The sequence below is a fragment of the Penaeus chinensis genome, chromosome 19 (genome assembly GCF_019202785.1).
Source record: "Penaeus chinensis breed Huanghai No. 1 chromosome 19, ASM1920278v2, whole genome shotgun sequence".
Classification (NCBI taxonomy): domain Eukaryota; kingdom Metazoa; phylum Arthropoda; class Malacostraca; order Decapoda; family Penaeidae; genus Penaeus; species Penaeus chinensis.
In genome coordinates this window covers 4,715,946-4,728,445 of record NC_061837.1, presented here as the reverse complement: position 1 = coordinate 4,728,445, position 12,500 = coordinate 4,715,946, and the positions used below count along the sequence as shown (strand labels likewise).

The window sequence follows — 12,500 nt, the reverse complement described above, 5'->3', positions numbered from 1 at the left end:
CAAGTCCCAAATCTAAAATTCCGGCCATGAAGCCGTCGCTGTTGGGAGCGAGTGAGCGGCGCGCGACGGTGGAGGCGAGGCAGAGGAAGGGAAAGCTGGAAATGATGGCTATTCATGTTAACTCCTTCGATAGCTCAGTTGGTAGAGCGGTGGACTGTAGTTGGTTGCGAATCAGACATCCATAGGTCACTGGTTCGAATCCGGTTCGAAGGATAATTTTATTTGTTAATTTTTCCTCCACCCCCCCCCCCCCCCTTATCTCTCTCACTCACTGTACCATATGACATTATGGAAATATAACAAGCAAATTATATATATATATATATATATATATATATATATATATTATATCGATGAAGTAGCACTTAATGATTGTATTATTTTCATTGTAGACAGTGTTCTTGTCTTTGATATGATTTTTTTATTTTTTTTTTATTTTTACCAACCGGATGTTATGTGAATAAAGCGCAGTAACACAGACACGTAGAACTATTTCATGGATAGCCTCTACATAAATAGTTTGGATAGATGTTTTGGCATCTTACCCTGGCTTTTTGCAGGGAATGTACGCTCTTCTGTAAATAGACTTTATCAAATTTCTCTATCTGTCTGTCTTTATATTAATCTATCTATCTCTCTTCCTCCTTCTTATTGGGCTGCATCACAGTTTATATGTATATACAATTATCTGTCAGTCTGGCCCTATATCTCTATATATACCCATATACCTGCCTGTCTACAAAACTCCTTAGCTAATATACAAGTTGTTATTGATATATTAAATTGTTTGTTTACGTCAGTACGCCAATTAGAGGGGATTATTAATATCACTGTTTTTCTATCTGTTTCATATTGCTGTTATTACCATCTTCAAGCTGTTTGTTATTATTAATACTATCAATATATTCAATATAACCATCATCATCATCATCATCATCATCATCATCATCATCTTCATCTTTATCATCATCATCGTCGTCGTCAGAAGAGTAAATCATTTTTCGGAAATCAAAAATGAAAAGTGATGTGAAAATCGAGAGATAATGTCTTGTTATTAGTAATTCATTGTTAAATGAATTCTGATAATTCATTATAACGGAGATTACAGTTCTGATTTCTGAAGCGAAGGTAATTTTTTCAGTTATCATTCTCATTGAAATTAATGAAATTGGATTTACATTCTCTCATCCTGTCTCCTTTAATTAAATTCGCACATGACTGGTTCGTAATTAAAGTTAAGATAAGAAGCATCATAGGCGTCAGTAAACAGTTAGACAAACGTGTAGAAACATTTATAAATAGACTGCTTCAACAATTGTAAACACACGTACGCGCCAACCCACGTGTCTGTTTATAAATATCAGATGACGCAGTATCAAGTAGCCAATCAGAGGAGCCCAAAACTATGATGTCAAACGCTACAGCCAATCAGAGGAGCCCAAAACTATGACGTCAAATTCGACAGCCAATCAGAGGAATGATAATAGATAGAACGTGCCGCGCAAAAAGAAAGAAAAAATACAGCGTATAAAACTGCAATGGAAAATATGTAAGCGAAGTTAAATGTTTACTTATTTTCAATAAGGCTTCCCATTTTTTCATTAATATATTTTAATTTGCACAGAAACACAAGAATACTAACATGCGCACCAAGAAGAAGAAGAAGAAGAAGAAAAAAAAAACAGTCACAGCAAAAGTGGAAGTGGAATAATTCTAATTTCCATTAATCCATTCCGATTTTACCATCTAAAGAGATTCAACTTTTAAGTCTTCCTCTGCAAATATGTCTTTTATTTTCTTCTTCCTTTTCTTTGCCACAACGAATTCCGTTCAGTCAACTTGTCGCCACAGCCAAAAAAAAAAAAAAAAAAAAAAAAAAAAAAATCACGAACTGGTAACAGGAGCGCTGCATAATTCTCTCGCATTGAATTACAAATGTAAGTTAAGAATCTTTTAATGGAATTACTGAATGTCTGTCCGTGTATGTGTGTGAGTGTGTGTGTGTGTGTGTGTGTGTGTGTGTGTGTGAGTGTGTGTGTGTGTGTGTGTGTGTGTGTGTGTGTGTGTGTGTGTGTGTGTGTGTGTGTGTGTGTGTGAGTGTGTGTGTGTGTGTGTGTGTGTGTGTGTGTGAGTGTGTGTGTGTGTGTGTGAGTGTGTGTGTGTGTGTGTGTGTGTGTGTGTGTGTGTGCGTGTATGTGTGTGAGTGTGAGTGTGTGTGTGTGTGTGTGTGTGTGTGTGTGTGTGTGTGTGTGTGTGAGTGTGTGTGTGTGTGTGTGTGTGTGTGTGTGTGTGTGTGTGTGTGTGTGTGCGTGTATGTGTGTGAGTGTGAGTGTGTGTGTGTGTGTGTGTGTGTGTGTGTGTGTGTGCGTAAGCGTGTGGCGAAAGGGAGTGAGAGTTGTGGGTTAGAGAATTACCGATAAAGAGAAAGGGAAGTGAGAGAGTTGAGAGAGAAGGGGGGAGAAACAGAGGCAGAGAGAGGGAGACAGAGGAAGAAACAGAGAAATAGAAAAGGAGAAAGAGGAAGAAACAGAAACAGAGAGGGAGAAAGAGAAAAAGAAAGAGAGAGAGAAAACAAAAAGCAAATAAATATATGAAATTGTGAGCCGTATACATTGCAATAAATATAGAAAAGGTATGAATGAGAATGAATATCTTCGCAATACAAGAGATGTATTTGACCGGTTTCGATTATATCTGCGTCAGGCAAACATATGGAAATCGAAACCAGTCAAATAAATCTCTTGAATTGTAAAGATATCCAGACCCATTCATAAATGTTCTTATAAAATTATCCTTCGAACCGGATTCGAACCAGTGACCTATGGATGTCTGCTTCACAACCAACTACAGTCCACCGCTCTACCAACTGAGCTATCGAAGGTGCTACTTATTATAGGCACCACTTGCAGCTTTCCCTTCCTCTGCCTCGCCTCCACCGTCGCGCGCCGCTCACTCGCTCCCAACGGCGACGGTTCCATGCCCGGGATTTTAGATTTGGGACTTCAGTTTAGGAGGGCACCGCTGCCACTTCTGATAACTGTTATCAAATAATGAATCATTCTGCTATAATTATTTTGTATTTATTTCGTAGTAACCGTGTAGAGAAATAGTGAGAGAAAGAGAGAAAAAAGAGAAGAAAAAAGATAAACAGGTATGAGAGAGAGAAAGTGGGAGAGGGAGGAGAGGAAAAGAGAGAGGAGATGGGGAAAGAGAGGGGGGGAAGGGAGGGATGGGGGAAAGAAAGAGGGGGAGAGGGAGAGAGAGGAAGAGGGAGAGAGAGAGGTGAAGGAAGGAAGGGAGGGGAAAGAGAAAGAGATAGCCAGACAGACGAGGCAGAAAGAGAGAGAGAGAAAAAAAAGAGAGGCGAAGAGGAAGAGAGAGAGAAGGGAGAGGAAGGGAGGAAGGGGAAAAGAGATAGAGGCCTAAGGGGGATATCAACAAATAAACAGATAAAATTATCCTTCGAACCGGATTCGAACCAGTGACCTATGGATGTCTGCTTCACAACCAACTACAGTCCACCGCTCTACCAACTGAGCTATCGAAGGTGTTACAGATAAAAGGTTATTAAATCCTACTTCCTCGACCACGTCCTTCCCATTCCTCCTACCCCCTCCCACTACTCCACCTTCTTCCTTTACCTTCGTCCTCCTCCGCCCCCTCGTCTTTTAACCCATGATAGCATACAGCATTCAAAGTCACAAGATACATAATGGGAGCTCTGTTATATGCTTCTCACACCAGAGGAAGAGAACTAGTGTCATATTTGAGATATTACCAAGTGTTATATGGTTTTTAAACAGATATCACCAAATCCAGTGACCTTATGAAAAATCAAGAAAAAAAAATCTGTACCAGCCAGCACCCGTGTCTTTTGTTGAAGTTTCTAAAATTGCAGAACGTTGGCAATGACAAGAAATTGGGTTAAAAAAAAAACGGGAGGCGATTATCCCTATCTTGTCCTATGCCGATATCAGCTTATTAATGTCATAACTACTAGTATTATTCTACTGTTTATTATTAAAATGATAGTGAATATCGTCTGTTGAAATGTCACAGTTACTTCTGAATCACACATACACGCACACACATATGTCCATATATATATATATATATATATATATATATATACACACATATATATTATGTACGTATATATGTAAATATACATACATATATATACATATAATATATATGAAAAAAGGTATTGATGAAAATAATTACATATCTAAATTACGTTTGTATGGAATCCCCTCTGAGCCTTCCGAACCACAAAAAAATATCCTTCGAACCGGATTCGAACCAGTGACCTATGGATGTCTGCTTCTCAACCAACTACAGTCCACCGCTCTACCAACTGAGCTATCGAAGGAGCTACTTATTATAAGCACCACTTCCAGCTTTCCCTTCCTCTGCCTTGCCTCCACCGTCGCGCGCCGCTCACTCGCTCCCAACGGCGACGGTTGCATGTCGGAATTATGTTATTTTCATAATCATTTATGTTGTCTATACAACTATTTCTATTATTTACACTTTCATTAAGGATAGAAGTCATGTTTGTGAAATGTATAATTTACATTAATTACTTGGGACTAGTTACATGATCAAACATCTGAGCTTTATACATGAACTATTTTGCATAATCGTGATCATGTTGCTGTTTTGCTTTGACTGGTTACTGATTTTCTTTTTCATGAAAACAAAAAAAAAGATGGTGAAACTGTCCTTTAAATAACAGAGGAAGGAAAAGCTGCATGTGCTGCAAAGCTGCAACAAATAAACAGATAAAAATATCCTTCGAACCGGATTTGAACCAGTGACCTATGGATGTCTGCTTCTCAACCAACTACAGTCCACCGCTCTACCAACTGAGCTATCGAAGGTGCTACTTATTATAGGCACCACTTCCAGCTTTCCCTTCCTCTGCCTCGCCTCCACCGTCGCGCGCCGCTCACTCGCTCCCAACGGCGACAGTTTCATGCCCGGGATTTTAGATTTGGGACTTCAGGTTAGGAGGGCACCGCTGCCACTTCTGATAACTGTTATCAATTAATATTTCATTCTGCTATAATTATTTTTTATTTATTTCATAGTACCTGGTGGAGAAATAGCGAGAGAAAGAGAAAAAAAAAAGAGAAGAAAAAAGATAAACAGGTATGAGAGAGAGAAAATGGGAGAGGAGGAGAGGAAAAGAGAGAGGAAGAGGGGGAAAGAGAGGGGGAGGAAGGGAGGGATGGGGGAAAGAGAGAGGGGGAGAGGGAGATGCAGAGGTGGTGGAAGGAAGGGAGGGGAAAGAGAAAGAGATAGCCAGACAGACGAGGCAGAAAGAGAGAGAGAGAAAAGAGAGGCGAAGAGGAAGAAAGAGGGGGGGGAGGGAGGGAGGGGGAAAGAGAGAGGGGCCAAAGGGGGATATCAACAAATAAACAGATGAAATTATCCTTCGAACCAGTGACCTGTGGATGTCTGTTTCTCAACCAACTACAGTCCACCGCGTTACCAACTGAGCTATCGAAGGAACTGACAACTATAGACACCACTTCCAGCTTTTTCTTACTCTGCTTCGCCTCTCTATAGCCAGTCAGAGGAGCACTAAATAGAACGTGTCGCGAAAAAAAAAAAAAAAAATGCAATTTTCACTTATATTCAGCACTAATTTATATTTTAATTAATATACATAATATTAGAGAGAAAAACACAAGAACTCTAACATGCCCACGAAGATGAAATGAAAAGCAGCCACTGCAGTAATGGAAGCAATAATTCGTATATTTCGAGCGATACTTGTTCCTATTCTGAAGCTGAGTCCATTCCGAAAGGAAATCTACAGTTTTATTTGATACGTCACCATTTCGTTTTCTTCTGCCAATGCCTTTTTTTTAATTTCTCTCTTTCTCATTTTATCTATTTTTCTTTTATTTTTATTTTTGTTTTGCCTTTGCCACGACGTATTCTGTTCTATGAATTTGGCTCCACTGCAGAAATTCACAAACTGGCAACAGAATACTCCTTGGTGTATATTTTCTCGTATAAAATTACAAATGTAAAGTCTTTTAAATGGAAATGCATTTATAATCTGAATGTGTGTGCTTATGTGTCCTGTGATTATATATATATATATATATATATATATATATATATATATATATATATATACACATTCGTGTATGTGTCTGCACGTGTTTGTTTGTGCGGGAGGGAGAAAGAAGGGGGAGTGAAAAGAAGAGAGAGAGAGGGGGGGGTATCAACAAATATACAAGTAAAATTATCCTTCGAACCGGATTCGAACCAGTGACCTATGGATGTCTGCTTCTCAACCAACTACAGTCCACCGCTCTACCAACTGAGCTATCGAAGATGCTACTTATTATAGGCACCACTTCCAGCTTTCCCTTCCTCTGCCTCGCCTTCACCGTCGCGCGCCGCTCACTCGCTCCCAACGGCGACGGTTTCATGCCCGGGATTTTAGATTTTGGACTTCAGTTCAGGAGGGTACGGCTGCCACTTCTGATAACTGTTATCAATTAATAATTAATTCTGGTATAATTATTTTGTATTTATTTCGTAGTACCCGTGTAAAGAAATAATAAGAGAAAGAGAGGAAAAAAGAAGAAGAATAAACAGGTATGAGAGAAAGAAAGTGGGAGAGGGAGGAGAGGAAAAGAGAGAGGGAGATGGGGAAAGAGAGGGGGAGGAAGGGAGGGATGGGGGAAAGAGAGAGGGGGAGAGGGAGAGAGAGGACGAGGGAGAGAGAGAGGTGGAGGAAGGAAGGGAGGGGAAAGAGAGAGAGATAGCCAGACAGACGAGGCAGAAAGAGAGAGAGAGAGAAAAGAGAGGCGAAGAGGAAGAGAGTGAGGGGGGGTAGGAAGGGGGGAGGGGAAAAGAGAGAGAAACCAACGGGGATATTAACAAATAAACAGATAAAATTATCCTTCGAACCAGTGACCTATGGATGTCTGCTTCTCAACCAACTACAGTCCACCGCTCTACCAACTGAGCTATCGAAGGAACTGACAACTATAGACACCACTTCCAGCTTTTTCTTACTTTGCCTCGCCTCTCTATAGTCATTCAGAGGAGCAATAAATAGAACGTGTCGCGAAAAAAAAGAAAAAAAAAATGCAATTTTCACTTATATTCAGCACTAATTTATATTTAAATAAATATTCATAATATTAAGGAGAAAAAAACACAAGAACTCTAACATGCCCACGAAGATGAAATGAAAAGCAGCCACTGCAGTAATGGAAGCAATAATTCGTATATTTCGAGCGATACTTGTTCCTATTCAGAAGCTGAGTCCATTCCGAAAGGAAATCTACAGTTTTATTTGATACGTCACCATTTCGTTTTCTTCTGCCAATGCCTTTTTTAAAATTTCTTTGTCTTTCTAATTTTATCTATTTTTCTTCCTCTTTTTTTTACCTTTGCCGCGACGTATTCTGTTCGGTGAATTTGGCTCCACTGCAGAAATTCACAAACTGGCAACAGAATACTCCTTGGTGTGTATTTTCTCGTATAAAATTACAAATGTAAAGTCTTTTAAATGGAAATGCACTTATATTCTGAATGAGTGTGCATATGTGTCCTGTGAATTTATATATATATACACATTCGTGTATGTGTATGTATGTGTTTGTTTGTGATTGAGGGAGAAAGAAGGAGGAGTGAAAGGAAGAGAGAGAGAGAGGGGGGGATATCAACAAATATACAAGTAAAATTATCCTTCGAACCGGATTCGAACCAGTGACCTATGGATGTCTGCTTCTCAACCAACTACAGTCCACCGCTCTACCAACTGAGCTATCGAAGGTACTGCTTATTATAAGCACCACTTCCAGCTTTCCTTTCCTCTGCCTCGCCTCCACCGTCGCGCGCCACTCACTCGCTCCCAACGGCGACGGTTTCATGCCCGGAATTTTAGATTTGGGACTTCAGTTTAGGAGGGCACCGCTGCCACTTCTGATAACTGTTATCAATTAATAATTAATTCTGCTATAATTATTTTGTATTTATTTCGTAGTACCCGTGTAGAGAAATAGTGAGAGAAAGAGAGAAAAAAGAGAAGAAAAAAGATAAACAGGTATGAGAGAGAGAAAGTGGGAGAGGGAGGAGAGGGAAAGAGAGAGGGAGAGGGGGGAAGAGAGGAGGAGGAAGGGAGGGATGAGGGAGAGAAAGAGGGGGAGAGGGAGAGAGAAGTGAAATAAGGAAGGGAGGGGAAAGAGAAAGAGATAGCCAGACAGAAAGAGGCAGAAAGAGAGAGAGAGAAAAAAGAGAGGCGAAGAGGAAGAGAGAGAGAGGGGGGGGGGGGGGAGAGAGGAAAGGGAAAAGAGATAGAGGCCTAAGGGGGATATCAACAAATAAACAGATAAAATTATCCTTCGAACCGGATTCGAACCAGTGACCTATGGATGTCTGCTTCACAACCAACTACAGTCCACCGCTCTACCAACTGAGCTATCGAAGGTGTTACAATTTAAAGGTTATTAAATCCTACTTTCTCGACCACGTCCTTCCCATTCCTCCTACCCCCTCCCACTACTCCACCTTCTTCCTTTACCTTCGTCCTCCTCCGCCCCCTCGTCTTTTAACCCATGATAGCATGCAGCATTCAAATTCACAAGATACATAATGGGAGCTCTATTTTATGCTTCTCACACCAGAGGAAGAGAACTAGTGTCATATTTGAGATATTACCAAGTGTTATATGGTTTTTAAACAGATATCACCAAATCCAGTGACCTTATGAAAAATCAAGAAAAAAAAATCTGTACCAGCCAGCACCTGTGTCTTTTGTTGAAGTTTCTAAAATTGCTGAACGTTGGCAATGACAAGAAATTGGGTAAAAAAAAAACGGGAGGCGATTATCCCTATCTTGTCCTATGCCGATATCAGCTTATTAATGTCATAACTACTAGTATTATTCTACTGTTTATTATTAAAATGATAGTGAATATCGTCTGTTGAAATGTCACAGTTACTTCTGAATCACACATACACGCACACACATATGTCCATATATATATATATATATATATATATATATATATATACACATATATATTATGTACGTATATATGTAAATATACATACATATATATACATATAATATATATGAAAAAAGGTATTGATGAAAATAATCACATCTCTAAATTACGTTTGTATGGAATCCCCTCTGAGCCTTCCAAACCACAAAAAATATCCTTCGAACCGGATTTGAACCAGTGACCTATGGATGTCTGCTTCTCAACCAACTACAGTCCACCGCTCTACCAACTGAGCTATCGAAGGGGCTGCTTATTACAAGCACCACTTCCAGCTTTCCCTTCCTCTGCCTTGCCTCCACCGTCGCGCGACGCTCATTCGCTCCCAACGGCGACGGTTTCATGTCGGAATTATGTTATTTTCATAATCATTTATGTTGTCTATACAACTATTTCTATTATTTACACTTTCATTAAAGATAGAAGTCATGTTTGTGAAATGTATACAGTAATTTACATTAATTACTTGGGAATAGTTACATGATCAAACATCTGAGCTTTATACATGAACTATTTTGCATAATCGTGATCATGTTGCTGTTTTGCTTTGACTGGTTACTGATTTTCTTTTTCATAAAAAAAAAAAAAAAAAAAATGATGGTGAAACTGTCCTTTAGATAACAGAGGAAGGAAAAGCTGCATGTGCTGCAAAGCTGCAACAAATAAACAGATAAAAATATCCTTCGAACCGGATTCGAACCAGTGACCTATGGATGTCTGTTTCTCAACCAACTACAGTCCACCGCTCTACCAACTGAGCTATCGAAGGAGCTACTTATTATAAGCACCACTTCCAGCTTTCCCTTCCTCTGCCTCGCCTCCACCGTCGCGCGCCGCTCACTCGCTTCCAACGGCGACGGTTTTAGATTTGGGACTTCAGTTCAGGAGGGCACGGCTGCCACTTCTGATAACTGTTATCAATTAATAATTCATTCTGCTATAAATATTTTGTATTTATTTCGTAGTACCTGGTAGAGAAATAATGAGAGAAAGAGAGAAAAAAAGAGAAGAAAAAAGATAAACAGGTATGAGAGAGAGAAAGTGGGAGAAGAGGAGAGGAAAAGAGAGAGGGAGAGGGGGAAAGAGAGGGGGGAAGGGAGGGATGGGGGAAAGAGAGAGGGGGAGAGGGAGATGCAGAGGTGGAGGAAGGAAGGGAGGGGAAAGAGAGAGAAATAGCCAGACAGACGAGGCAGAAAAAGAGAGAAAGAAAAGAGAGACGAAGAGGAAGAAAGAGGGGGGGGGGGGGGGAGGGAGGGGAAAAGAGAGAGAGGCCAAAGGGGGATATCAACAAATAAATAGATAAAATTATCCTTCGAACCAGTGACCTATGGATGTCTGTTTCTCAACCAACTACAGTCCACCGCTCTACCAACTGAGCTATCGAAGGAACTGACAACTATAGACACTACTTCCAGCTTTCTCTTACTCTGCCTCGCCTCTCTATAGTCATTCAGAGGAGCAATAAATAGAACGTGTCGCGAAAAAAAAAAAAGTAATTTTCACTTATATTCAGCACTGATTTATATTTTAATCAATATACATAATATTAGAGAGAAAAACACAAGAACTCTAACATGCCATGAAGATGAAATGAAAAGCAGCCACTGCAGTAATGGAAACAATAATTCGTATATTTCGAGCGATACTTGTTCCTATTCTGAAGCTGAGTCCATTCCGAAAGGAAATCTACAGTTTTATTTGATACGTCACCATTTCGTTTTCTTCTGCCAATGCCTTTTTTAAAATTTCTTTGTCTTTCTAATTTTATCTATTTTTCTTTTCTTTTTTTTACCTTTGCCACGACGTATTCTGTTCTGTGAATTTGGCTCCACTGCATTCTCTCGTATAAAATTACAAATTTAAAAGTTTTTTAAATGGAAATGCACGTATATTCTGAATGCGTGTGCATATGTGTCCTGTGAATTTATATATATATATATATATATATATATATATATATATATATATATATATACACATATTCGTGTATGTGTAGGTATGTGTTTGTTTGTGATGGAGGGAGAAAGAAGGGGGAGTGAAAGGAAGAGAGAGAGATAGGGGGGGGGATAGGGGGGGATATCAACAAATAAACAAGTAAAATTATCCTTCGAACCGGATTCGAACCAGTGACCTATGGATGTCTGCTTCTCAACCAACTACAGTCCACCGCTCTACCAACTGAGCTATCGAAGGAGCTACTTATTATAGGCACCACTTCCAGCTTTCCCTTCCTCTGCCTCGCCTTCACCGTCGCGCGCCGCTCACTCGCTCCCAACAGCGACGGTTTCATGCCCGGGATTTTAGATTTGGGACTTCAGTTTAGGAGGGCACCGCTGCCACTTCTGATAACTGTTATCAATTAATGATTCATTCTGGTATAATTATTTTGTATTTATTTTGTAGTACCCGTGTAGAGAAATAGTGAGAGAAACAGAGAAAAAAGAGAAGAAAAAAGATAAACAGGTATGAGAGAGAGAAAGTGGGAGAGGGAGGAGAGGAAAAGAGAGAGGGAGATGGGGAAAGAGAGGAGGAGGAAGGGAGGGATGGGGAGAGAAAAAGAGGGGGAGAGGGAGAGAGAGGAAGAGGGAGAGAGAGAGGTGAAGGAAGGAAGGGAGGGGAAAGGGAGAGAGATAGCCAGACAGACGAAGCAGAAAGAGAAAGAGAGAAAACAGAGAGGCGAAGAGGAAGAGAGAGAGGGGGGAGGAAGGGAGGAAGGGGAAAAGAGATAGAGGCCAAAGGGGAATATCAACAAATAAACAGATAGAATTATCCTTCGAACCGGATTCGAACCAGTGACCTATGGATGTCTGCTTCACAACCAACTACAGTCCACCGCTCTACCAACTGAGCTATCGAAGGTGTTACAGTCAATAGGTTATTAAATCCTGCTTCCTCTACTCCTCTAAAATTGCAGAACGTTGGCAATGACAAGAAATTGGGTAAACAAAAACAGGAGGCGATTATCCCTAAGGGTGCATCTTACCCTATCTTGTCCTATTCCGATATCAGCTTATTCATGTCATAACTACTAGTATTATTCTACTGTTCATTACCAAAATGATAGTGAATATCGTCTGTTGAAATGTTATTTCTGAATCACACATACACACACACACACACATATGTGCATATATATATTTATATATATACATACATATATATGTATATGTAAATATGCATACCTATATATACATATAATATATATGAAAAAAGTTATTGATGAAAATAATCACATCTCTAAATTACGTTTGTATGGAATCCCCTCTGAGCTTTCCAAACCACAAAAGATATCCTTCGAACCGGATTTGAACCAGTGACCTATGGATGTCTGCTTCTCAACCAACTACAGTCCACCGCTCTACCAACTGAGCTATCGAAGGAGCTGACAATTAAAGACACCACTTCCAGCTTTCCCTTCCTCTGCCTCGCCTCCACCGTCGCGCGCCGCTCACTCGCTCC

At 40.0% G+C, this 12,500-nt stretch overlaps 13 non-coding genes across 13 annotated transcripts; 1 reads left to right on the top strand and 12 right to left on the bottom strand.

The window, feature by feature from the left end:
• The first annotated feature begins 123 nt into the window (after positions 1–123).
• Trnay-gua lies at positions 124–213 on the top strand. The gene is given in 2 exon segments: positions 124–160; positions 178–213. It is a non-coding gene; the product is annotated as a tRNA-Tyr (tRNA).
• Positions 214–2,791: 2,578 nt separating this feature from the next.
• Trnay-gua lies at positions 2,792–2,881 on the bottom strand. The gene is given in 2 exon segments: positions 2,792–2,827; positions 2,845–2,881. It is a non-coding gene; the product is annotated as a tRNA-Tyr (tRNA).
• Positions 2,882–3,458: 577 nt separating this feature from the next.
• Positions 3,459–3,548, bottom strand: Trnay-gua. The gene is given in 2 exon segments: positions 3,459–3,494; positions 3,512–3,548. It is a non-coding gene; the product is annotated as a tRNA-Tyr (tRNA).
• A 734-nt stretch (positions 3,549–4,282) lies between these two features.
• Trnay-gua lies at positions 4,283–4,372 on the bottom strand. The gene is given in 2 exon segments: positions 4,283–4,318; positions 4,336–4,372. It is a non-coding gene; the product is annotated as a tRNA-Tyr (tRNA).
• A 421-nt stretch (positions 4,373–4,793) lies between these two features.
• Positions 4,794–4,883, bottom strand: Trnay-gua. The gene is given in 2 exon segments: positions 4,794–4,829; positions 4,847–4,883. It is a non-coding gene; the product is annotated as a tRNA-Tyr (tRNA).
• Positions 4,884–6,265: 1,382 nt separating this feature from the next.
• Positions 6,266–6,355, bottom strand: Trnay-gua. Its single transcript is given in 2 exon segments — positions 6,266–6,301; positions 6,319–6,355. It is a non-coding gene; the product is annotated as a tRNA-Tyr (tRNA).
• Positions 6,356–7,720: 1,365 nt separating this feature from the next.
• On the bottom strand, positions 7,721–7,810 carry Trnay-gua. The gene is given in 2 exon segments: positions 7,721–7,756; positions 7,774–7,810. It is a non-coding gene; the product is annotated as a tRNA-Tyr (tRNA).
• A 564-nt stretch (positions 7,811–8,374) lies between these two features.
• On the bottom strand, positions 8,375–8,464 carry Trnay-gua. Its single transcript is given in 2 exon segments — positions 8,375–8,410; positions 8,428–8,464. It is a non-coding gene; the product is annotated as a tRNA-Tyr (tRNA).
• A 734-nt stretch (positions 8,465–9,198) lies between these two features.
• Positions 9,199–9,288, bottom strand: Trnay-gua. The gene is given in 2 exon segments: positions 9,199–9,234; positions 9,252–9,288. It is a non-coding gene; the product is annotated as a tRNA-Tyr (tRNA).
• Positions 9,289–9,720: 432 nt separating this feature from the next.
• Trnay-gua lies at positions 9,721–9,810 on the bottom strand. The gene is given in 2 exon segments: positions 9,721–9,756; positions 9,774–9,810. It is a non-coding gene; the product is annotated as a tRNA-Tyr (tRNA).
• A 1,334-nt stretch (positions 9,811–11,144) lies between these two features.
• On the bottom strand, positions 11,145–11,234 carry Trnay-gua. The gene is given in 2 exon segments: positions 11,145–11,180; positions 11,198–11,234. It is a non-coding gene; the product is annotated as a tRNA-Tyr (tRNA).
• A 576-nt stretch (positions 11,235–11,810) lies between these two features.
• Trnay-gua lies at positions 11,811–11,900 on the bottom strand. The gene is given in 2 exon segments: positions 11,811–11,846; positions 11,864–11,900. It is a non-coding gene; the product is annotated as a tRNA-Tyr (tRNA).
• A 431-nt stretch (positions 11,901–12,331) lies between these two features.
• Trnay-gua lies at positions 12,332–12,421 on the bottom strand. Its single transcript is given in 2 exon segments — positions 12,332–12,367; positions 12,385–12,421. It is a non-coding gene; the product is annotated as a tRNA-Tyr (tRNA).
• Positions 12,422–12,500: the final 79 nt, after the last annotated feature.